Source organism: Sebastes umbrosus, chromosome 1 (genome assembly GCF_015220745.1).
Source record: "Sebastes umbrosus isolate fSebUmb1 chromosome 1, fSebUmb1.pri, whole genome shotgun sequence".
In the NCBI taxonomy this organism is placed as follows: Eukaryota; Metazoa; Chordata; class Actinopteri; order Perciformes; family Sebastidae; genus Sebastes; species Sebastes umbrosus.
Window position 1 is genome coordinate 2512640 of NC_051269.1, and position 25401 is coordinate 2538040.

At 41.0% G+C, this 25401-nt stretch overlaps 1 pseudogene; it reads left to right on the top strand.

Moving 5' to 3' along the window:
• Positions 1-24965, top strand: part of LOC119490172 — a 49666-nt pseudogene extending 24701 nt beyond the window's left edge.
• The last annotated feature ends 436 nt before the right edge of the window (positions 24966-25401 follow it).

Genomic DNA, 25401 nt, shown 5'->3' on the forward strand with positions numbered 1-25401 from the left:
TATTACAGTATACATATGTCTCCTTTTGATAGCTTAACAAGAGAAAAACAAAGTAGGGCTGGGATGATGGCTGTTGTTTGTCCAGTACTTGCAGATGGATGTAGCCTTGGATGAATGCATTCAGGAAACATTTCACACCTTGTTCAGTTGCTGCCACAGCAACAACAAGCACTCGCCCGAGACCAGAGGCAGCTCAGTCAAGCCAAGACTGCTCTTTTTATAACCTCAACACCATTTATTGATTGGTCTGGCCTGATTTATGCTCTCTGGTTGCTCCAAGTTGTAACTCTGGTAATAAAGTCACTCCTGCAAGGCCAACTGTGGTCACCACTTTCCAAACAGCAGAAAATGATACACTGCTATTGATATTAAGGGACAGCCTGTGGTCTGTTCTTGTCATAATCCAAGAATGTTTCAATAAGTTCATACATTCAGAGTTTCAGGTAATAGCCTTCCTCTGTAGAATAATACAGACTGGATGATTTAGAGTGTCTCCATAAGGTGTGACCTTGTAGAATAATACAGACTGGATGATTTAGAGTGTCTCCATAAGGTGTGACCTTGTAGAATAATACAGACTGGATGATTTAGAGTGTCTCCATAATGTGTGACCTTGCTTTTCTGTTTTTGAATCTCCCTCAGGTGGTCTACATCACAGCCACATTCCCATTTGTCATGCTCATTGTGCTGTTGATTCGTGGTGTGACACTGCCGGGTGCTTATGCAGGCATCAAGTTCTACCTGTACCCTGACCTTGCTCGTCTGAAGGACCCAGAGGTAGGTGCCCCCCTGTGCTGCCTGAGTGAGAAAAGCCCATCAGTGGGCTCCTGTTATAGTCACTGTGTCTAGTCAAACATCTATGCGGGTTGCTCCCTGTTGAACAAGTCAAACGTCTGTCTGGCTGCACATAAAGTGGACAACATTGAATTGGAAACCGTGGCATCTATTAATGTTAATCTAACCTACATCCATTGGTAGAATACAACAATGTATGCCACTTTGAGAGGCAGTGGGCGTACATTCAGTAACGTCGGGTATAGTTTAGTCACAACAGAATTACTACAGACCCTGACTTCCCTAGTCCATCAGTAGCTGTGATTCCAGTTACAGATTTCATTTTGATGTATCGTTTGTATGTAACATTGAACTCACATGACTGATCAGCTGTATCTGCTGTCTGCTTCTTCTTGGATATTCCCATAATCTGCAAATGCTCGTCTCTGTCTCCGGACAACATGAAACATGACCAATACTAGCTGACATAAAAGAACAATTCAAACTAGCCCAATGGAAACAAATTCTCGAAGACCTCTCTTCATTTCTCTTTGGTAGATGTTTAGATAACTAAGCCGATTGATAACCTGTACTTCTTCTACTGTGTTTACTGGCGGATTACAGCCATACAGCAGCCCACTGCTCCTAAATGCTTAGGATGGCTTAAATGCAGAGGTCACATTTCATTTATGTACCTGTATGAATATGACAATTCTAATTAAGTTTCAGTTTTGAACTTTATTTGCTCCAAAGCATTAGATGGATACAAACTTGACATTCGCTTGACGATTGAATGGAAACACACCTGGTGTTAGCCATGACTTAATTCCCCCTTTAGCTTCTCCACGCTACTCCTGCCCTGTGCTTCCCCTGATCAGCAGGCCTCAGCCTTTCTGTCCCCACTCTCTCTCTCTATTTGACAGGTGTGGATTGACGCCGGCACCCAGATCTTCTTCTCCTATGCCATCTGTTTGGGCGCCATGACTTCCTTGGGGAGCTACAACAAGTACAAATACAACTGCTACAGGTGAGGGTTATCCGTTTTCAGTAAGGGGGTTAGCGGTAGGGGAGAGAGGGGAGTGAAGGGATCCTTGTGTGTTCATTAACAAATCCTCCTCATGACATATGTGTGACATAGGGACTGTTTGCTGCTGGGAGCCCTCAACAGTGGTACCAGTTTTGTGTCTGGCTTCGCAATATTTTCCGTCCTGGGCTTCATGGCACAAGAGCAAGGGGTGGACATTGCTGATGTGGCAGAGTCAGGTACGAGGGTTCTGTAAAGGCGGCAGTGATGGTGGGCGCTGCTTCCTGGTTAACAAATAAAACAACAGTAATTACAAAGAAAAACAGCAATGAATCCCTAAAGACAATTAGCCAATATGTTTCTTTTTCAGTTGAATGGCAACTTGGTATAAAATGTATTCCTTGATTAGATACAAATGACGGCATCGGAATATGGAAGTTTCCGCAATCAAACACTACTTGACAAAAGCAGAATGTGATAAAATATGAACATATTTGATCGGTTTATTAGTGCATCATTCGAGCAAAGCGAGTTGAATGGACTAAGGCTAAGACACAGATGTTGGAAAATGATTTTGATTTTGAAGAGCAACAGTTAGAGACATTAAAGGAATACTTCACCTACAAAATGACCAACAAAATGACTATTTGTATATCAACTACTCACATTATGTTGCCTTGAATTCTTGGAGAAAACTTTGTTTTTCTCGCATGCTTCCACGGTGAATGGAGAATCTGAAAACAGAGTAATCTGTAACCCCCCCCCGGGTTACAGATGATGGATGGATGGAGTTGTGAGAGAGTTGACGTAAATGGATGTTTTGAAATAGTTTTGCTGTTGTTAAATGCGGTCTCCATTTACTTCAATTCATCAAGATTTTTCTCTGTTTTTTGATTGTTGGTTCACTATGGAGACATGCGAGAAAAAACAGTTGTTCTTCAAGAATTCCCGGTAACAGGGGGTGAGTAATGATAATACAAAAGTTCATTTTGGGAAAATATTCATTTTAAAAAGACGTTTAAAAAATCAGCTAGAATGTATCCTTAGAACTAGCTGTGTGATGATTTACAGTGCCAGAGTGCCAGCTTAAATATGCTATCAGAGTTTAGGTCCTGAGAGGTTCCTCTTCTACCTACATGTGACAAACTGACGTCACCATTGTTGTGGTTCCTATCTATTTGAGTGACACATTGGCATATGGGACTAGTCCTTTTTTCTACAAAAGGTTTCTTTTCTAGATCTGGCAACTTCATCTTTTTGTAATTTATGGAAGGGCCCCACAGCCATGAAAACTCCACGGTAAACATGAACTACTGAACATTTCAGCAAAGTAAGAAAACGTCTTTTCATGATAAAATGAGACTGAGGTGTTTTCCAAAGCTTTCATGCAACCGTAAGTCCCAACATAATTTCCATGGACTTAAACTGTATCTATTACAGTATACAGTGTTACCTTATGATATCTTACAATTACTCTATGAAGCTGCAAATGCAACTTTAGTTTTTGTGAGGAGACAAAGTTAGCCCAGTTTAAGGTGGAAGTCATGCCTGTTTTTTACATAAGAATCACACAAGGGCTTCATTAAGACTTGTTTTTCACATCCCAAAGCAGATTAAAGATTCATGTTGGCTCATTCTTTGAAAATATACTCCAGATTACACTCAAAGAAAGGTGTTAAGACACCAACATAGAAGTGAAACTAGAAGTGAAACTAGAACTAATGGGACTTGTTTGGAAAGTTTGAATCGCCTCTTTTCTAGATTTGACATGCTTCTGTTAGACATCTTAGACATCTTGTTTGACATCAAAAGAGACACAAACTTGAAACGTGTCATTTTTGCTGAACTGCAGCAAAATGATAGAACTGCCACAGAACAATGATGTTGTTAGCATCAAATGCTTTTTGAAATCCAGGCTTCATCTGTTGCCCCAAGATCATCCAGGTTGACAAAAGTAAATTTAGATTAGCGCATTCTGCTAACTCAAACACTGTCCATGCTGCCAGCCCAGTCAATACCAATATTGAACAATTCTGTAGTCTCCAATTTACATCCAGTGCCAAATGAATTTGAGTAGAATTCTCCAATATCAGTGTTGTGTTTAGCGAGTGGGTTGATGCTCCACAGGTTACCAAAGAATAGAGATAGCTAAAGAAGAGGTCATTTTCCAGCCTGAGAAAGTGTGTCCATGTCCATGTGCTGTGGGCACAAGAATAGAGTTATTGAAAGTCTAGGAACATCACAAGTAAGTCTGCTTTAACCACGACTGCTTGATTGTGAATTAGCTGACGGATAAATGAATGTTTTCAGCATGAGAAACTATGCTAACTGAATACACAGAGAAAACATGTGTACAATGCTGTTTTTCACATTGCAATAGAAGCACACATGCTACGGCTTCTCTTGATCCAAGACTGTACTAAAAATAAAAATAAATACACTATGAGAACTTTAGTTTTAATATGTAGTGTTTTATGTTTTGTACAGTCAATTAATGATTTATCACATTGTTTAATGTGGATCCCATTTCATGAGTTAATCTACTTTATTAACGTTCTGCTAGCATTTCCCCTCAGGGAATGGAAATTGGTACTATTTTTGGAGTCAACGCGGTGTTTGGTTGGATGCCTTGTCATAATTTGCAACAAAAACTGAACATATTTGGACATCTTGCTATCAGCTGCAATGCTGTTTTGCTGTTACGGCTGTTTCCTTGTTTCTTAACTTCTGTTTTACAGTTCCCAATGTAGCATCAATGTCAAATTAGACCTCAGGGGGGAAAAACACTTTTGCTTTTTATTTGACATCCCAGTTTGCACCTGCTTCTGTTTTGCTACGGCCATTTTGCATTCCTCATATCATGCTTAATTCAGTCAGGGATGCAAAATAGCTAGAGTGACGTAGGTGTAGGCATACTTAACTAAACAATTTAAGAAACAAGATTACACTCCATTAACTTTTTCTAGCAGTTGATTGTCTTTAGCTGCCAGGAAAATGGGAATCAAGCATAAGTAGGTTAAATATTTCATATAATTGCTGCAATGTTTACAATAATCTATGGTCTTTTATTAACTTAACTCCACACAACACATATACTAGTTACGATCCATTACATACTCTACATGCATCCATTTATAGGAAGCTTCACGATTTCTCTCATGACTTACTTCCACAGAGATGCAGTTACGCGATACATTTTCTTTATTATTGTGCTGTATTCCTTTGTTATAATATTCTAAGTTTTCCTTGTATTATGTCATTATAAATGTATGAAATTGTGTCATGTGTTAAGTGCATACAACTAGTGATGTGTCATAAGTAATGTTTACAAAGAAGGAAGTAACAGGTAAGTAAAGATGTGTGTTAGACACACTTAATACCTATTTATTGACAACACCTAGCTACATACAAATACATAACACACACACACACACACACACACACGTGTGCAGTATTGTAACCCATGTTTGATCTTGCATTTATATCTGGTTTTGCATTTCCAGTGTTTTGGGATTGTTCTTCCCACAGGGAGGCAGCTCAGATGAACTTATCGTGATATTAATGTTTCCCCCCCCCCCCTCCCCCACCCCCCATCCCCCCCCCCCCCCTCTGTGTGCTCTTACCCCACACCCCTTCCTCTGTAGGTCCAGGCCTGGCGTTCATTGCCTACCCTAAGGCTGTAACCATGATGCCTTTTCCTACAGCCTGGGCAATTCTCTTCTTCATTATGCTGCTGCTGCTTGGCCTCGACAGTCAGGTTAGCAGAAACATGAACTTTCACACATTTACAGCTGTTAGAGCTGCAGGAGCCTCGACACTAAGGAAGTGGTGATAACACACACAAACTGAGGCGCCCATGAGCAAAACACTAGCCTACAGAAGCCTGTGCACAAACTTTAAGGGTGTTTAAAAAAAACTTTCTGCTGCATATTACTTTTTGGTGTTTCAGTGCATCTTAATTTTTAGGCAAACAAAATACAAATGTTCTTATTTTTTTTCAATAAACCAAACATATCAGGGAACGAGGCCCACTAACATGTTATATTGGCTAACAAGAAAACAAGAATTTCTACCATCGTAAACAAACAAGAAAAAATAAATAACTACTTCTGGGGCTTTCTATTTTGTGTCACAAATGATCATGTAAGCTCACTAAACCTTCCCAGAATAATTTTTGAAGCTGCTTTAGCCAAATTCAGTTTCTCCGAACAACAGCAAGAGAAGTAAATCCTGTAATATGACATAATTAATGCTTTTATATACCAAAGGAAACTAAAAGGATGAGAACCAAAGATATAAAGCTAATAGTTTGTAAGTTTAAAATGGCAGGCCATGTTGTCAGAGGACAACATACACCACCTGTGTCTCTGTGTCCCCCTGCAGTTTGTGGAGGTGGAAGGGCAGATCACATCACTGGTGGATCTGTATCCGTCCTTCCTAAGGAAGGGTTACCGCAGAGAGATCTTCATCGCTATCATCTGCTGCATCAGCTACCTGCTTGGACTCACCATGGTTACCAAGGTATAAACCCTAATGCTTTCATATATACTGTGTATATATATAGTGTAGCCCACAGCTCAATACAGCAGGAACAACAGGGTTCATACAGCTATCAGTGTTGGTCCCTGGGGGAGATGACAGAGGGATATTTATACTGTCAAGTCATGAGAGCTTCCCTTCCCTCCTCTGGTATTAATAGATACAGTAGACCTGACTTTGCTTTTCCAAATCTTTCTCTTTCTGCTCCCTCTCTTTTCTCCTATGTCTCTTGTCTGTTTTCCCCTGTTTATCATCACGTCTTACTCCTGTCCTTCATGTACTCTAATTCACAATTCCTCCTTCTCTATAAATCTTCTGCCTTTTTCTCTCTTCTATTCCAAACTTCTTTGTTTTTCAACCTTCCTCTTTGGTTCACCCTTGTTCATTCTCTCTTTTTCAACCTTTTCTCTAACTCAAAAATTCAACATTTCCTCCCCCTTGAACTATACAGACACATCATTGTGATGTATCATCCTCCCAACACTGTACCAATGCAGCCTTCTCACTGAGGACATTTGGACTTGCCAAATACAAGTGTAACTGTCCTAATGTCCCAGGGTTCTGGTATGTGCATGCTGGCTCACTGCGGCTTAGCAGGACACCTTTACAAATTGGAACCAAATCCCCTATCATTTGTTTTGCCTGCATTTTTCATGGCAAGTCATAGAATAGCACAGTTGGGTGTGAGAAAGGTCTATTGAGGCTTCTAAAAGTCTGACATTTTGACCTTTATTGAAAGCACTATCAGGTCAATCAGTGGAGTGTTTTTGACACCAGAATCCAGTGCCAAAATGCTTAATGCATCATTTGTTTTGGTCAAAATTAGACAAGTGCAGTCATATTGTATTTTGCCTGTCCATCTTTTTGAGAGACATCTCCAAGACAGAGACCACTGACATTTTGTCACCTATGGCCTCTGTGATTGTACACTTAAGAAAGAAATTTGTGTAGAGAAATGTTACCTCGAATTACATCCAAATTCCATTACATCAAACAAAGTGACTCGTACTAGAACACAGTGTGGTGATGCATCATCCCTTCAAGTTTCATCAAAAGACACGTGTCTTGTCCTGCATGCATGTAACCCTGTGCAATCTAACGAGCAGCTAAACACCTTCCACCATCAATTATAGAATAGAATAGAATTATAATTGTCTAAAGAAATAAAAGGAAATATAACTACACATGAGATGTATAAACATGCATGGAACGTCGAAGATTGCAGTAGATTGAAAAAGGTAAGACCAGACAAAAAAAACATGAGGTTGTCCTGCTCTCAATTGACTTCCTGACTGAGTCACATGGTACAAAGGTGACATGATTAAATACATACACTGATGCTGCACAGGGGGGAGACAAACCAACCCAAAGCAGCAGGGGGAGACAAACCAAACCAAAGGAAAACAATATCCTGATGGAGACAGAACACTCCCTGCCTGGTATCTATAGATAACACCCATTCACATAACTTGCTCTTGTAGTCTTCTTCGGAGAGAAGGAGGACTAAGTTCGTCACAGGCCCGAGAAAGAGCTTGGTACCATCTTGTCTGGAGATTTTGATCTCAACACTGCGGACCTTTCCATCTTTGCCTGGGAATACATTAGTGACCAATGGCATTGGCCATTCATTCCTCTTGGCTTGGGAGTCTTTAATGAGATCAATACTTCCAGCATCAATGTTTGGCTTGCTTGAATGCCACTTGCTCCGGATCTGCAATGTTGAAAGGTACTGCTTCCTCCATTTGCCTCCAGAAAGCATCCGCAAGGAATTGAACCTGACGCCAGTGCTGCTTGTAAAGATCTTTGGTGTCAAATTCATAAGGAGGAGCAGGGAATGTACCTATCTTCTGCATGAGAAGGGTAGCAGGGGTAAGCATCATTGGATCCGCAGGATCAATAGATATTGGAGCCAAGGGTCTTGCTTTCATGATGGCCGCTACCTCTGCCAGAAGAGTTGTGAGAGCCTCATGAGCGAGCCTTGAGGATCCTTCCAGCTGGAACATGGAATCCATGATTCTCCGGGCTATGCCTATAATCCTCTCTCATGCGCCGCCCATGTGAGAGGAGTGGGGTGGGTTAATATCCACGTACAGTCCTGTTCAGATAGGTACCTCTCCATAAAGACACTATCTATGTTTGAAGGAACCTTGAGCTCCTTGCAGGGCCCAATGAAATTGGTGCCTCTATTTGAGCGGATATGCTTCACTGGACCACGAATGGTCTGAAATGAAATGAACTGTCTAAGGGCATTCACAAAGCTTGATGTATCCAAGGACTCAATAACCTCAAAGTCCCCTGCTCTGATACTTAGAGAGGTAAAGATCACTGCATAATATTTGTTGTTGGAGTGGCCACTTCTTGTGTACCTTGCAAGAACAGTACAGGGCCCAAACACGTCCAGTCCAACATTAGTGAAGGGAAACTCAATGCTTAGCCTATCTGCAGGTAAGTTGGCCATCTTCTGGGCTTGAAATATGTCACGTAGCTTGCGGCAGGTGACACATTTATAGATGATGCTGCTCACATGCCTTCTCACTCCAACTATCCACAGGCCAGCAGTGCGAATAGCACCCTCTGTAAGGAGGTGCCCTTGATGTCGGCTTTGTTCAACACAAGTAACCTTGCGATGTGATGGCTAACGGGAATTGTTAGAGGGTTCCTTTCATCACGCTCCAATTTTGCCTCTGTGATGCGGCCTTCAATTCTCATTAGGCCGTTTTCATTGATGAATGGATCCAGTTTCTTGAGAGTGCTGTCTTTAGGGACTCCTGGTTCCTTAGGCATTTAAGCTCTGTGGCATAGGTTTCCTGCTGCACTGTGCGAATAATGAGATATTTAGGTTTAGGTTGTATAAGCTGTTAACTGTAGATAGGACACCCCAACGAGTGAACGGCTTATCTTCGTCTACGACCTGGAATGTGAACGTGTCCGGGCTGCAGGTCCCAATTTAGTCCAAGGCGACGCTGCATTGGCAACGTGTCTGTGCCGAGCTCCAGGATCCTTCAGGTTGTTTGCGTAGTCTTGTGAGGGGAAGGCTTTCATTACCTCACTGCTGTTTGACGCAATCTTATACAACCTGAGGTTCGAGCAGGCGAGCATATCCTGTGTTCTTTTCAGCAAGCTGATGGCAGCTTCTTCGGAGGGCAGTGACTTCAGGCTGTCATCCACATAGAAATCCCGATCTATGAACTGCTTGACATCCAACCCGAAGTCAGCCTCACCATCTTGCGCTGAACATTCAAGGCCATAGACGACAACAGCTGGAGAGGGGCTGTTGCCAAAGACATGCACTTTCATGGGATACTCAATGATGATCTTGTTGAGGTTGTTATCCCTAAACAAAAGGAATCTCAAGATTTCACCTCTCTGACCAGGAAAGAGTGAAACATTTGCTGTATGTCCACTGTCACCCTGATGGACTCTTTTCTGAAGCTAATCAGGACGTTTGTAGGGTGTTGTTAAGATCCAGACATGTTAAAAGGACATTATTCAGCGAAACCCCTTTGTATTGCACGCTTGAGTTGGATACCACACAGATATGACTTGGTTTTCTCAGATGGTACACACCAAAGGACGGAAGATACCAATGTTCCTCTTCTTCCCTCAGAGGAGGAGCAATCTCTGCATGGTCATTTTCAAGTATTTTTCCCATGAATGAAAGAACTTGTCTCTCATATCTGGTTGCAACTCCAAGTTGCATCTGAGTGCAGAGAGACATTTTAGCGCCTGTGCTTGATTTTCGGGAAGGCGCGCCTTTGTGTCCTGAAGGGGAGGGGGGCTACCCAATTATTGGCATCATCCTTTTGGAGCCCTTGTCCCATTATCTTTAGAAAGGCCTCATCTTCGATCGACGGAGCCATCTTGTTGTCCTTTGGAAAACTGTACACCCAATGTGGTTTTCCTCTTTGTCGCAGGCGGTATTATCTCTGAGGTAGCTCTTGATGAGGTCAGTTGACAGAGAGTCGCTGTATCTTTCTTTGATGAGGAGGTGATTAGGACAAGGTTGAAACAGAGATGGACGACCATTCTCTAGTGTGCTTGGGAAGAGAGGTTTCACGATGGATGCATTATGAACATTTCCCAAACAGACGTCTCCCACAATGACCCATCCTAGATCGAGCCTTTAACCATACGGGGCGTCAGGAGGAGCATTGATCTGTTCCCGCACCTTGTGCACTCTTATGATGTCCCCGCCATGGACTAGCAGAATTAGAGCTTGGTGGTCAATTTCAGGAATCTGAAGAGCTACAGATTTCAGGTGAGCATGGTGGAGCGCTGCATCTGGAGTGGGGATATCTGATCGATTGTTGGGGATCTGATTACATTCGATCAGCGTATGAAGAGGTAGGCACACCTGGCCATCCAGGGATTCGATTTGGTAATCATTTGCCCTTCTGTCAATTGTCCTTCAGCCTTGGCAGAAAGGACGTCCTTCAACAGATCACCCAGCTCTCTCAACTTCTGAAAATCCTTATTAGATATCTTGGGGAACCAGTCGAGTCTCTTGAAGAGTGAGCTCTCTATGGCCTCTGGTGATACATAACAGTGCTCCAGTCTTTCCCACACCATTGTTTGCCCTCTTTCAGGTTGGTTTACAATAACTGCCCAGATGCGCCTCACATGTCCAGCGGACTCATTTCCTAGCCATTTGACAAAGAGGTCTGTCTCCTCGCCTGTTGATATGTCTAGGCCTTTGAATGTGTTAAGGAACGAAGCACGCCAGGCTCTGAAGCTTTCCGGGCGATCGTCAAACTGTATGAGTCCTGTGCTGACAAGTTCGCAGCGAGCAAAGAACCTCATAAATGTTTGTCATGCTTTACCTCTCATGTGGATTGCCTGCTAATGGAGTGCTGTTGTGTGGAGCTTGTGGATGGTTGCGGTCATTGAGTCCTCCTGTCCTGATCCAACCATCATCCTGTCTCTCCTCAGCAGTATAGGTCTGATCTGTTCTACTACTCCACCTTTACTGACTGTTTTGTAGGGACATTATCCAGAAGGAAGGTGTTATTGTCATTCTCTTGGCTATGGTTTAGGAGCTGGAACAATGCTATCTGCTGTGGCATAGGTTCCATATCCAAACTCGTACCAGGAATGGGTTTCATTTCTGGCATTGACTGAAGGCTATTGTGAGACGTGGGATGCTGAAGTACATATTCAGAAGTACGCTCTTCGGGGTCTTTGGGTTTGAGTAGGAGGTCTACTCTGTAGCTATGTTTTTCCCCATCTGTGCCTGCGCTTGCCTCAAGCACCTCTGCCTCAGCAGTGGCAGCTATTTCTTCTTTCTCCATGTTCAATACATCTAGTGATGCATCTATATGTGCCCTTTCTATTTTCATTTGCATTTCTTTTTTAGCACATGCAACGGCTGCTGCATTCAATTCAATAAAATGTATTTTTATATAGAGTAAATCATAACAGAAGTTATCTCAAGACGCTTTTTATATAGATCAGGTCTAGACCGTACTCTATAGTTAGAAACCCAACAAGAGATCTCCCATGAGCATTGCATTGTTATGTTAATGCGCTGTGGCCAGGAAAAACTCCCCGTTTAGCGGCTAGAAACCTCGAGCAGAACCGGGCTCTGGGTGGGCGGCCATCTGCCTCGACCGGTCGTAGATGAACTGCTTGAGCTTTTACCAGAGCATGCGCTGACGGACCTGGTTTCAAATGCGGTTGCCTGTTTGTCTTCCACTTTATTGTGAAGGATGAGATTACCTGTGTTAGTGCTGCCTTTATCATAGTGTTCTCTCTCTGTGACGTAGCAGCAGTAACTCAAACCAGCTCAATCTTGTAGTCCAGCCCGCTACAAAGCTCTTGTTTCACTGTCTTGTCCTGCATGCACGAAACCCTGTGCAATCTGACGAGCAGCTAAACAACTTCCACCATCAAGCACTGGAGACTGGATTCGTCGTATGTCAGTTTAATGACGGAGAAAGGGTGAAACTGAGAAATGAAACAATTACTAAAGTTACTTTAATAATGAGATGAGTAACAAACACCATACAATTATAATTGTCTAAAGAAATAAAAGGAATTAAAGCTGCAAACAGCGTTGAACGGGCCCTCGCCCCTTTGCACACATCTGGAGTACCCGCTGCCGTGCATTTCCATGAAAGTCGGACACTGCATGCAACAGTTAGAGGGTGTTTTCTGCGTGGAGCGCGTGGCACTGTAATATCCTGTTGAGAACCAGTGGGCATCCTTAAAGGCAATTCTATGAGGGGAGGTGGCAATATACACCATCTCTTGTTGCCAGTAGTGTCACTATCACCATAACTCAATAATGGAACGTATATGTCTTCAGGCCGGACTCTTATCCAGCTTGTGAAGTTTGGGCAGATTGGAATATGTAGAGTCAAGTTACAACAGCCTCCTGTTTCATGTCGTATGCCTCGAATGTTGAGGCTAGGATAGGTCGTCTGGCGCGAGTCTCACGAGAGTTTTTGTAGATTCTCAGATCAAATTTCAAATTTACAGGCTCCTTTCTAGTCGCTAGTTGGGAAGTGGAAAATCAGGGCTAAAGCACGAGTAGAGTGAACTTGCTATAAACCAAACTGCCAATCACTGGGCCATTTTCATAATGTAGTAATCACATTAGTACCAACGTGAAGGGACTGGAAGATCTTGTACATCTGAACACTTTGTTCAAAGATGTTTCCCTCCGTAAATATCAACTACACTGGTTATAGCACTGTGTTTGCTGTAGCTAACGTAAAAGCTTATTAGCAGTAATTAACACAATGTAATAAATAATCACGTGACATCAAACTACGTAATAATAATCAATAGAGAGGCAGGAAAGGATACGGTAAACATGTCCATACCGAGTAACGCTGCCAAAGACATGGAACGTTGAAGATTGCAGTGGACTGAAAAAGGCAAGTCAAGACAAAAGAACATGAGGCTGTCCTGCTCTCAATTGACTTCCTGACTGAGTCACTTGGTACAAAAGGTCACATGATTAAATACCTACACTGATGCTGCAAAAAACCTCAGCGGGGGAGACAAACCAAACCAAAAGAAAAACAATAGCCTGATGGAGACAGAGCAACACGTTTTACCAGATTCCTTGGCACCTTCATTGCACAAACATGTCTCTTCAATAAAGGTTGTTTTGATGTTAAAACCTCTTTGACCAATAGCATGAATACCAGATAACTAGCTGACTGGAAGTGCTGTCTACACAATGCAGTTAGCATGATGAGTCCCTTTGTAAATACATAATTCCCCCCCGGAGCTACAGGCTTTTGTTCTAGTGAAAAACTACTTTATAAAACAGGAAACCCTTAGATGAAATATATGTAGGTTTCATCAGTTATGGTGCAAAAAAGCAATTAAGACTTTTAAATAAATATTGATTTGCTATTTATAGTGTTAAAGTGTTTCTGCTCTCCAATTTCTCCAATTCCTCCACTTACTTCCCCCTCCCCCCTCCCCTCTCCTTCTGTCTCCAAGATGATCATACTTTTCACCATCTATCGTCACTCTTTTCTTCATCCATCCTCATCCTCTCCCTCCTCTCAACCTGGTCTCACACACGTTCAACCTTCTCACTGTCATTCTATTTCCGCCCCACCTCCCTCCCTCGCTCGCTTCTCTCCCTCAGATCGTTCCCATGACAACATCTTTTTATGGCTGTGGTGGCCTGGTTCAAGTTTAGGATTCCCATGATTGTTAAACACTTTTCACACTGGACACACACGTGACTACACACTCAGACAAAGTAGCAGTCTCTCACATGTGGACATGTCAGCATGGTTCACATTTGGTTAGTCTCAACATATCTCTGTCTCCTCACTATGTTTGTTAATGATCATTATATGATCTCTTAAGAATTACATGTTTCATTTACAAGCTCTTGCACTTAAAGGGACTGTTTGTAACTTCTTACCGTATAAATCATTGCGGGTCAGTGTCCCATGCGCGCTCGCTGTGGCTACGCTGTTCAGACTCAACTCCACACAAACTACAGTGTTGGCTGCGGTCGGGAGGCTGAAGCAGGAAAAGCCAGCACTAGGATCAGCATTGATTCCTGGAGAGACCTTTGTCTGGTCAGCTAACATTACTGCCAAGCAGCTGAACTATAGAGTGATATTGTGCTTTTAGCTGACGTGTGTCGCCTCACTGTGTTGAGTGATGCTCGTTCGTGTCTATTTAGAGCGAGCACAAGCGCGAGCAACAGGACGCTGACTTTCTTTGACTTAACGGCAACAGGTGTCGCTGTTACAACCAATTTCTGATTCATACAAACAGTCCCTTTAAGTGAGTGTTGCAGAAGCTGAGTGTATTGAGGAAGACTAAACTAAAAGGGTATGCACTAAAAGACACAAGAATAAAGACCCGTCACAGGTTTTTCTATTTAAAGTGACATTTTCCTGTCTGTCTATTTCATTGCAGGGGTGGCATGTATGTTTTCCAGCTGTTTGATTACTATGCAGCTAGCGGTGTGTGCCTTCTGTGGGTGGCATTCTTTGAATGTATAGCTGTTGCCTGGGTTTATGGTAAGTACCATTCTTCCAAATATAATAGAATATTGTGAGCCAAAAGGATGTATACTTAACAACTACTAACCAACTTTAGTGCACAGGAAATGAATGCTTCTAAATGTATGGCCTTGTAATGTCTCCGTGCACTGAATGAGCTGTCCGGATGTCTTTGCACTCTCTTTGGATAGATAGCTCTATCACAGCAAAGTCCATTTAGAACAGCAAATCTATCTTATCAGATAACCGTGTCAATTGCTGGGGATGCCACTGCAAATACTAGAGGCTTTTTGCACACCTGAAATCAGATACATTTTTACATTATAGTAGTTTTCATAGAACACAGGATGCACAATGAGTGCACGGGCAGCCTGCGCAGGCAGGTAGACAGGCAGGTAGACATGTCCCATCATTCATTCAGTAATGAATGATTGACGGGGTTATTACTGTCCTGCGACAGCCACAGACACCAGATAGTTTTTTTGTATTTGTTGTTTGGAGCATTTGATTTATTGATGCTGTTGGGATGTAATGAAAATTGATATACAAATGTAACAAAAATGTAAAATGGTTACCAATCCTACTTACAGTAGGTTGTAGCTGAAGATCATCCATGCACAAGACTTAATGCTACTCTCTGTACCTTTGGTTGATGGATTCTCTGCATTGAACTTTAATTTTGCATTTTTTAAATTGTATTTTCCTCTTCATTATGTCCTTTACTAGCCCAGTGTGAAGCATTTTGAATTACTTCCTCTGTGTTTGAAATGTGATACACAAATTACCTTGTCTTGCCTTTTAATTGTTTTGAAACACAGTAGCCTTGGTGCAGCTCTGGGACCTGAGCAAGAGTCTACTTGCAAAAAAATCATCTGAATGTTTTTTTACCGTCTTTACAGGCTGTGATAAGTTTCTACGATGCACTTGAGGACATGCTTGGCTACAGACCAAATGCTTGGATGAAAGTGGAGCTGGACTATTATCACTCCTGTACTGTGCATGGTAAGACGCTGCTTTTATTGTAATATAACAGTAAACCATAATCATCAGTCTGCAGATGATGACCTAAGACAAGAGTTTGACTTCTTCTTTCTATTTTTAGTACAAACATTCTTCCACTTCCTGAAACGTGTACTAGTGTCCCATGATGTGGCACATGTTTCTTAAAGAGAAATGTCGCCATTTTGATTTGGTCAGTTTACATGAAATTCAATATACAGTATTTGCCTTGAACCGTCCATAGATGGTTTACCAAAAAATTACTTAATTATTTCATTTCAAATCCTCCAAACATAATTGAGTAAAGTATATACCACATTGACAACCCGTGAGTCATTGGCACCATGTTACCTGTTGTAAAGTGAATTTGGTGCATTGAATTTAGGTTTTTGAAGGATCCAATGACCAGATACAAAAATGTTTAAAATTTTAAGCTATCCCTTTATAGGGTTACATTTGTATTCTAAAAGTTGTTCCCTTCCTCTCCAGAGCTGCTTCATCTTCCTCCTTGGTCAAATACAAGCCACTGACGTACAACAAGGTCTACGAGTATCCTGACTGGGCCGTCGGAAATAGGTTGGACTCTGGCCTTGACCTCCATGATCTGCATCCCCATGGTAGTTGTCATCAAGATCATCCGATCTGATGGGCCGGCTCATTGAGGTGGGTGGAGTACAGGGATGTACCCAAATCTGAAGCTGTTATCCCGGGAAAGCACAAGTCATGTGATGGAAATAGATTATTTCTTCTTCCCAAGTTGCTTGTTATTATTCGGGACCAAAAAAAATGGCCTGTTCTTTTTGTAGCATAGCCTGTGCTAGTCATTTCATTTGCTCCACGTTAGTGAAAAGAGATGGCTATATTATGTAGATTGCTCACACCAGTCTGCAGCAAGGTGTGATGACATCATTCTGCATAATAATTAGCCATTTGCTTTTGTTTGTTGGCAGGGAGAGTGTGTATGTTCGGAGCAATGGCCGTTGTTTTTTGGATAAGTGACTGTCAGATATGGGCTTTCGGTCCAATTGGACATTTTTCTGACTATTGGGGTTGGGAATACGCACAGCACCGATTGTGGACCGTTCTATCATTCAGGGAAACTCTGGCATCGAGAGAGGAGGAGGCAAGACTATAGCCTGGTGTGGCAGCTGGATATCTTTCAAACCCCACAAACTAACATCAAAATTAAGCTGACAATTGTGGCTTTTAGGTGTATTTCCTCCATTTAAAAACCCAGGTCGAAATACTGAAATAAAAATGAGGTTTTAATTTGTATTTCAGTTAAGACTGCCACCTCTTAGTCGACTGAGACCAAAACGATCGATTAGTCGACTAATCTACTGAGATTTCTTTAGTCAATTTGCCATTTTTTCAACCTTTTTTCACGCTGAATGACTATTTACAAGAAAACTATTGAGCACATCTCTGGTAATCACAAGATTTAAGTGGCGCTTTTGTGTGATTCTTTGTCGAGAAACTCAGTTTTACAGAGCTGTCGATTAAATCAATTAATCGATATTCGACAAAATTGTATGAGAGTTAACTAAGAATTTCTTTGTGAAGGACAGCCCTGATTTCAGTTAATATTCATCCATTTAAGATGTAACATGCTGTATGAGCCATAGGTTTCATGGAAAATTCAGTTTGTGATTGTTTCGATGTCCCCCAGTTAAAGGGGAGTGCTGGTTGCCCACAAATGCATTACCAGAATAATACAATGCTCATGGGGGATCTCTTGTTGGGTGCGGTCTATACCTGCTCTATATGAAAAGCGTCTAGAGATAACTCCTTGCAGCCACACTCCTTGCGTGAGACGCTTGTCTCAGGTGCGTCTCTTCTAGAGAATAGAGGTCTCGCCTATTTTTGAACGGGTTGTGTGCCGCGCACGTCTCACAGCATCAACAGACAGTGAAAGTGATCTACTGACTGTATATTAACATCATACCAGCAAGATTACTACAGTTTCGATTGTTTATCTGTAGAAGAATATGTCACAGAGATGAAAAAAGTAAAGACTTATTTTGAAATCAACACTTCCTGCTTTCATTTCAAATAAAGCCCTCAAGCGTTTTTTCTATGGACAGAATTCCTTCATTTGTTAACACAAGGCTGTTATTCTGAAATATGAGCAGTCAGTGCTGTGGAACATGCAGTGACTTAGAGAGCTCCATGAATTGATAAAGTATGGGGTTTATATCAACATTTCCTGCTTTCATTTTGAAATTAAAGCCCTCAGCGTTTTTTTCTGTGGGACAGAATCTCCTTCATTTGTTAACACAAGGCTTTTATTCTGAAATATGTGCCGGAAAGTGTTCTAGAACATGCAGTGACTTGGAGAGCTCCATGAATGAATATAGTACGGAGTTTTAATAGTGGATTATTACTATTATTTACAAATTACCCACACGTTTCTTTACCTTTCTCGGTCTAAAATAAATATAAACTATATATTTATAATGAATGAAATGGTCTTAGAAGGCAAACTCTAGGTAGAAAGAAAGGGCTGACAGCAGCAGCTGCAGCAGCAGAAACGGCATCTGAAGTGCAGCTGGTGTGAACGCCCGCAGCGCGAATCACGCAGCCACCACGCCACGCAGCCGCCACGCAGCCCGCAACGCAGACCGGCCACGCGCTCCTGAGGTTCCTGTGTTGTCCGGGCTGTTAGTTTTGTTCAAAATAAAAATAAAGAGAGAGAAAGAAGAAAGTACAGTATGCAGATATGTAATATCTTTCATAATGAATTATATGGCAGTAATTTAATCAATTTGCTGCTTTGAAGGTACAACAATTGCATTGTCCAATGAATATTAGTTTTAAAAAATAGAACATTTGCCGGAATGAACGTGACTTCCAGTTCAAACCACACCCACTTCTGGTCTTCTATCACATCCAGAGACAGATCCAGAGACAGATGATTTCATTGGTTGAAACAGGCTATAGATACGGATCAATCTCATTGGTTGATTAGGCTACAGATACGGATCATCTCATTGGTTGAACAGGTTATAGATACGGATCATCTCATTGGTTGAACAGGCTACAGATACGGATCATCTCATTGGTTGAACAGGCTACAGATACGGATCCTATCATTGGTTGAACAGGCTACAGATACGGATCATCTCATGGTTGAACAGGCTACAGTTAGGATCATCTCATTGGTTGAACAGGCTACAGAGACGGATAAATGACGTCTCTACGCGTATTTGAGTCGCCATTGGTAGCTATGTAGCCGGTCCATATCGTGGTTTTTAAGGCTGGTTCAGATGAGAGATGCTCATGTCCTGCGAAGGACAAATCAAAGGATTATTTGAATTACCTTTTCAGATGCACATTTTGTAGGTTTTGCTTATATGCTTTTATTTTTTGTCAAAAATGTGAAGCTTAGATCTTGTTCTTATCCTCTTTTATCTTTTTTTGGCATTTTTTGTATCCCTTCTCCTCTCTTTGTCTCTCCCCTCTCCATCATTGCTCACTCCATTCCTCTCTTTCACTTCCCTTCTATCCATCATTCCTTTGTGGTTTGCTACCTCTTTTCCTTTGCTTCTTCCCTCATCTACCCTCCTTCTCTCTGTTATTTAAACCTCTCCTTTAACCTGCCCTTCACTCATACTTACCAATCCATCCCCCCTTCCTTTCCTGCAGAGGATTAAGGCGGTGGCAGCCCCAGTTCGCGGAGGGGCCAAAGCTCCCGTCCCGCAGACCACCGTGGCCTCAAGGAGTCTCTCCTACCTCTGGACCCCAATGGGAACAAGGGCCAGTTGATGAAGGCCCCCACCCACACCATCGTAGAAACCATGATGTAAAGGAATGAGGCGGAGGCTCTCCTGAGTTCGCTCTCCTCTTCTCTCCTGTCCTGTCCTCTCAAATGACTTCTAAAGCTAGCTAGTTTTCTGTCTATCTGTCTGTCTGGTGGACCTAGAAGAGGGTTTTAAGGAAAAAAAAAATGTTCCGTTTCAAATCTTGTAGGATAACTTTGGAAGTAGTTTCACTTTGGTGGGTTTTCTTAAAAGGGTAAGCAATCACTTTCAAATCTATTTCTGAATTATTCACAATTACTGGTACTGTGCCTTATATCCATTTGTAATATCCTGTGACTACAGTACATGGCCTCACTAGTGTCTTGTTTAAGGCAGAGTGGACAATTAGCGACAGCATCTGGTTATATATATAATAGATATTATATATATATATAGGTTATATGCTGGTACATTGATGTTCCATTGTTCCATGAAAACCAGCCTTAATTCATTAAAAAACCTGTTATTTTTTTACTCATGTCACACAGATAGACTGGATAAAGTTGCATGCCCCACTCAGTAATCAGGAATTCTGACAAAGACAACATTTGGATGATATTTCAGCTTACGTAGCAACCTAAATTGTAAAATGTGGCTGTCACAGGGAAATTGTCTCAATTCCACAATAACATGTTTCATCCTGTAGATTAATTTTTTTTTAGCTTGGAGCTACTAATACACATAAATGCCTGGTGCAGCTAAAAAGAAACAAATAAATAAGGTATAATTGTCCACAGCCATGATTGCCGATGACCCTCATCAAACCAGGATCCTGGGTTTTTAAAATGCACCTTAGCACAAATATCCCCATGGTCCATAGCCATGAACTATGGGTCAAAGAGAAAAGTAGAATTGCTGCTTCGGGGAAACCTGCTCCTGCACAAAGAGAGAGGTATCTGAAAGGATTTGAAGTGTGGAGGTTGAACCTTGAGAGTTGTTGTCTGTGACGTACTGTACAGTAGTAGCTAATCAGTCTATCTATATCTATCTCTCTATCTATCTTTCTCTGTCCTAGACCAGTTTACATACTTTAGTGACTGCACTAGCAATCTTGGCTTACAATTTTGGATTGGATTTATTTTATTTTCTACAGAGAAGTTCCATTATATTAGTTTTTTCCTCTGTCAATGTTTAGATTTTTTTATTAAGACTGGCTATAATGTTATTGTTATTCACTGTTGATGATAATTGCTGTAGTTTTACATAAAGAAGGAACACTTCTTTCATTGGGTGAAAATACTAAGCTATTATACCAATCATCCATTTACAGTGGCAGCCATGGTAGTAATAATCCTCATCATTCATTTCCCCAGCGTTGGTCCTGCCAATAATTCTGTCTTTAGCATCAAACAAACAAACCAAAAAATGCAGCTTATTTTTCCCAAATATTTTCTCTTCTGGGATGTGGGTTAAACATTCAGCGAGTATTCAATGTACAGTAAAAAAAAAAAAAAAAAAAGGGAGTTCTATCGAGTGGCTCCATGTGTATGTCGGTAGGTGTTGCTGGTTTATAGCTTTTCCTCTTCTGTAAATACCAGGGGACAGTATTTCCTTTGGATAAATTCAGTCCGACAGGGCTCTGTAGCCAATGGTAAAACAACATGTCACCAACTCAATGACTCAAAGCAACTATTGGTCTGGTGACGCTCCTCCCAACAATCGACTAGCGCCAGATTGTCGACTCGTCTGAGTGTCAAACTCCTTTCCCAGACACTGTGAAATATGGCAGCTGGCTGCAGACAATCAGAGCCAAGTGAAATAAAAGAGTCTTTCCCCACAGTCACCATGTTACTCACTTCACTTCAAATGAGAGCTGAAAAGCTCAACTGTTCTAACAGGCAGTTAAAAGGTAGTTGACAGGTTGTACCCATTGCACTTAAATTCCCTGCAAGTTGGTGGTAATTGGGTGTCTGCAATAGCAACAGTAAATACAACACCATTTGCAACATTCCATAATTCAAAAACTTGAAAGTGTTGGTAAATCAGACTTTGTTAAGACCTTAAATTGCTGCCTGGAATTCTAAGCAAAGCCTAACCAAAAACAGATATGAAGAGAATAGTAAACTTACTTCTGATCCAATATACTGTACTCTAGTTAATGAAAGCTGGGAAATTGGGCACTATATAGATATATTAAAGACTGGGAAGTTTGTGTGTGACACCCCCATACCTGTACTGACATATGTTAATGCTTTAGAGCCTGACTTTCAGAACATTGATCACTGATCCATTAACAACTGAAAGTTGACTATCTGAGAAGTAGGACATTAACCACTGTTCCATTCACTTTTGTCTGTGGAACAAGAGGTTTCCCATGTGTTTGTGTCACCAGCGCCCATCCACTCAGGACCTTCCTAGAGCTGCATTAAACCAGCATCCCAAAATTACCATTTAATGGTAGCAATCCAACTGGTTGTTTTTGTCCAGCTTAAGAAGCCATTGGATCAGGTCTTTGTTGGATCAGGTCTTTGTTGGATCAGGTCTTTGCACACAGAATGGAAAATCACACACCTTAACTGCTTATGTTATCCCCAATCGAAGGCGAGAGTCAAATTAAGTTGTTATTGCACGTTAATTTGTGTATTTGGACTTCATATCAAATGAAGAGGCCAACATAAAAAAAACTGCCATCTTTTTATTCAGGTCCTCGTTGGCCTCCATAGTAAAAAAAAAAAAAAATCAGAATATTGTTTAAACCCTTAAGATTTTTGATTTAAGTGCTTCTCCCAAAAAGAAGACATATTAAAAGAGATCAAAATGTAATAAGATATTCATTGGTATCAATATGCCGTTCTACAGTACACATGCATCGCAGGAATCTGACCAACAACATCACATCAGAAGTGATCGTGTGAGCAGGGCCTCATTTGGTTTCTCATCTGAGCTTTGATTTTTGATTTTTGATTTTTTTTTGTCAATTTATTTTGTTTCTTCAAATAGAATGAAGTAGTTCATATCATTAAAAGGGGATTTGTGAAACAAATCCACAGCAGACATCTATTTTCATACAGTACCAAAACTTTTCTATAGAAGTCGTCTTTGTACAGCTAAGCTCACATTGCAGACCTCAGCCATTTTTAATACAGATACAAAGCTTCATTTATTCTTAATCTTTTGTACAGATCTGGTTCTCAATTCCCCTGAAGGATCTTTGCACTAAGGTCAAAAACATGGAAATAATGCTAAAAGAAAGATCTGTCAGCACCTTCCCATAAGAACAACACCATCAGAACGTGAAATAACATGTTGAATTTTAAAAAGACAAATTGCACAAGAGCACCTATGGACAGTTACTATTCTGTCTTACTATTTGGTCTGCATGGTGCATCTATGAAATGTCCACATTTCTGGGTTGTTTACACAGATTGATCATTTCTGAGATGCACGAAATGGAAAGAAATGTTAATATTGTGGGGACTTGGAGAAGTATCTGTCAGTAGCAATGTTGACATTAATATCTGTTGCAAAGAGACAGAAACAGATTAAGGCCTGTAAATATGGCTGAACTTCCATACTCTCACAACTGAATAAAATCTGTCCCTAGTGCTACAGATCTTCTTTTGGTGGGGAAACATGAAGCAGAAATAATAAACTAATGCAGTCATGTTTTGTTTATTCTGCCTCTCTGTGTATATTTACAATTTGTACAGTCCCTCTACCTTCTTACACTCCCCTCAGTTAGCCTATGTAGACCTTCCGTTAACCTAACCTAACCCCATTTTTCTCAGAGAATATGAATTTGCAAGAGAATCGAAGCATTAGCGATGCACAAGTTTTTACCGCCGAAGGTTGAAATGTGAAAGTCACCTGTAGGTGAATGTAAAAGTTTCTGAAGATCTATTTTTAGGGTGAAAAAAAAATGTTTCTTTTTAGTTTTATTGATCTTGTTTTATGAAGCCGTTTCTTGTTTTATTTTATTTTTGACTGTGTGTCTCTCACATTTGCCTTTTGTATTCCAAAATCTAGTGTATTTGATCCTCTGTCATTGGAAGTAACATGTACAACTATCAATCAAAAAAAAAAGATTTGTTACGTGCAATACTTTGTAGAATCTTTTTTTTCTCGCTGTGTTTTCCAAGAGGGGTATTAACCTTTGATGAAGAAGATATCCTGTGAATATTCAGGGTCCAGTTCTTTAACCCCCCCCCCACAAAATGTTTTGCAGTGTGGAACCAAACGAAACGAAGACCACTATTCCATCAAAGATCTTGTGGTTTGAAATGCACTGATATGATACTAAAACTGAATTTCTTAGTGAAATGTGTTTTATTTTTGTGACCGACTGCTAAGTAGTGAGTTTGTGAGGGTATGAAACACAGTAACACTGCCACTAAGCCCACCATCATTCTACCTGCCTATGTTTATCTCAGTACTGCTGTGCTGCTAAAAATCAGGCAGCTTCCAAAAGCAAGCCACCACCAAAGGTCACCGTCTCTAATCTACAACACAACAGTGATATTTTCTAAAATCAAACCAGTACCCTATAGGACTTGTAGGTCTAATCTGCTTGTGATGGAACAAATACCTTGAAGTCATTCCTGCTGCTTTTGGGAAGCTTGCCCCTCAACAACAAACGCAGTAAATCCAATAAAAAACAGATTACACCATATCAAATGTGGGGCTTTTCTTTTAAAAACCTGTATGCAATTTCTACATTCTGCTTATTCCGACATTTCTATCTAAATCCAATTTGTCTTCCACCAAACCTGCAACCTTAGTGCGTTATTTAAGAACCAAACTACAGAGAACCTGATTTGAAATCCCATGTTGCCTACATCATGTTCATTACTGGTATAAAAAACACCACCATATCTGCAGGATTCTCAATCGGATTGTCTTTTTTCTGGTGATATAGATGCAGCATTAGACCACATATATGATGTTGGGGCTGTGTAGAGGTGACACAGAATCCGTTTTATCATTGAACATGATCAATCAATGATCATCTCTGTGACTCTGTGGGCTTTATTTCATTGGTGCAAAGAGCCTCTTCGTTCTTTGGTTTGGTTCTTTGAAGTTTGAAAAAGATGTGGTCCTTCCTCAGAGAACAGAACCTAATTACATTTCTAGCTTGATTCCAGATTTGACTGGTGAAGACGAGATGCTAACAATGACAGGAAAGGCTGTAAAATCATCTTTCCTCCTTTTCACTCACTTAACGACGATCTCAGGGCTAAAGTCCTCTGGGAAATTGAGTCCCACTCATCCTCCCCATGTCCTCTGTCACCAGACTCATTGTGATCATGGTCTCCAATGACAACGCCTCTGTCTCTCCTGAATTAGACTGTATGCCAGCCCTTCCTTTTTCAGAATGTACATGAGAAAATGTTTTTTAGTTCTTGGAGAGAAAAAAACATTTTTAACAGAATTTGAAAGATTTTATTTTTATTTCTATGGCCAACCTGTAAGCTAAGTAAAAAAAAAAAAAAATGTTTCAACAGGTTTTACAAATGTGTAAAACTTTTTTTATTTCTTAATAAAAAAATGTGTCTTCAGAAAATGAGCTCTTGAGTTTTATGTGTCCTGTATGATGTTCATTTTCAAGTGGTGTAAACATATGAAGTACATAGACACTTTGCACACACACACACACACACACACACACACACACACACACACAAAGATCATTCGATTCAAGTTCAATTTCCCAACTCGTGGGACTCATGTTCCTAAATCCCCTCGACAGCATAATAAAACTCTAATCCTACAAGCTTGTAATACAAGATTGAAGGTATTCAAGCCAACACGGGGGGTGCAACACATTCCCTGCTGCACACTTTTC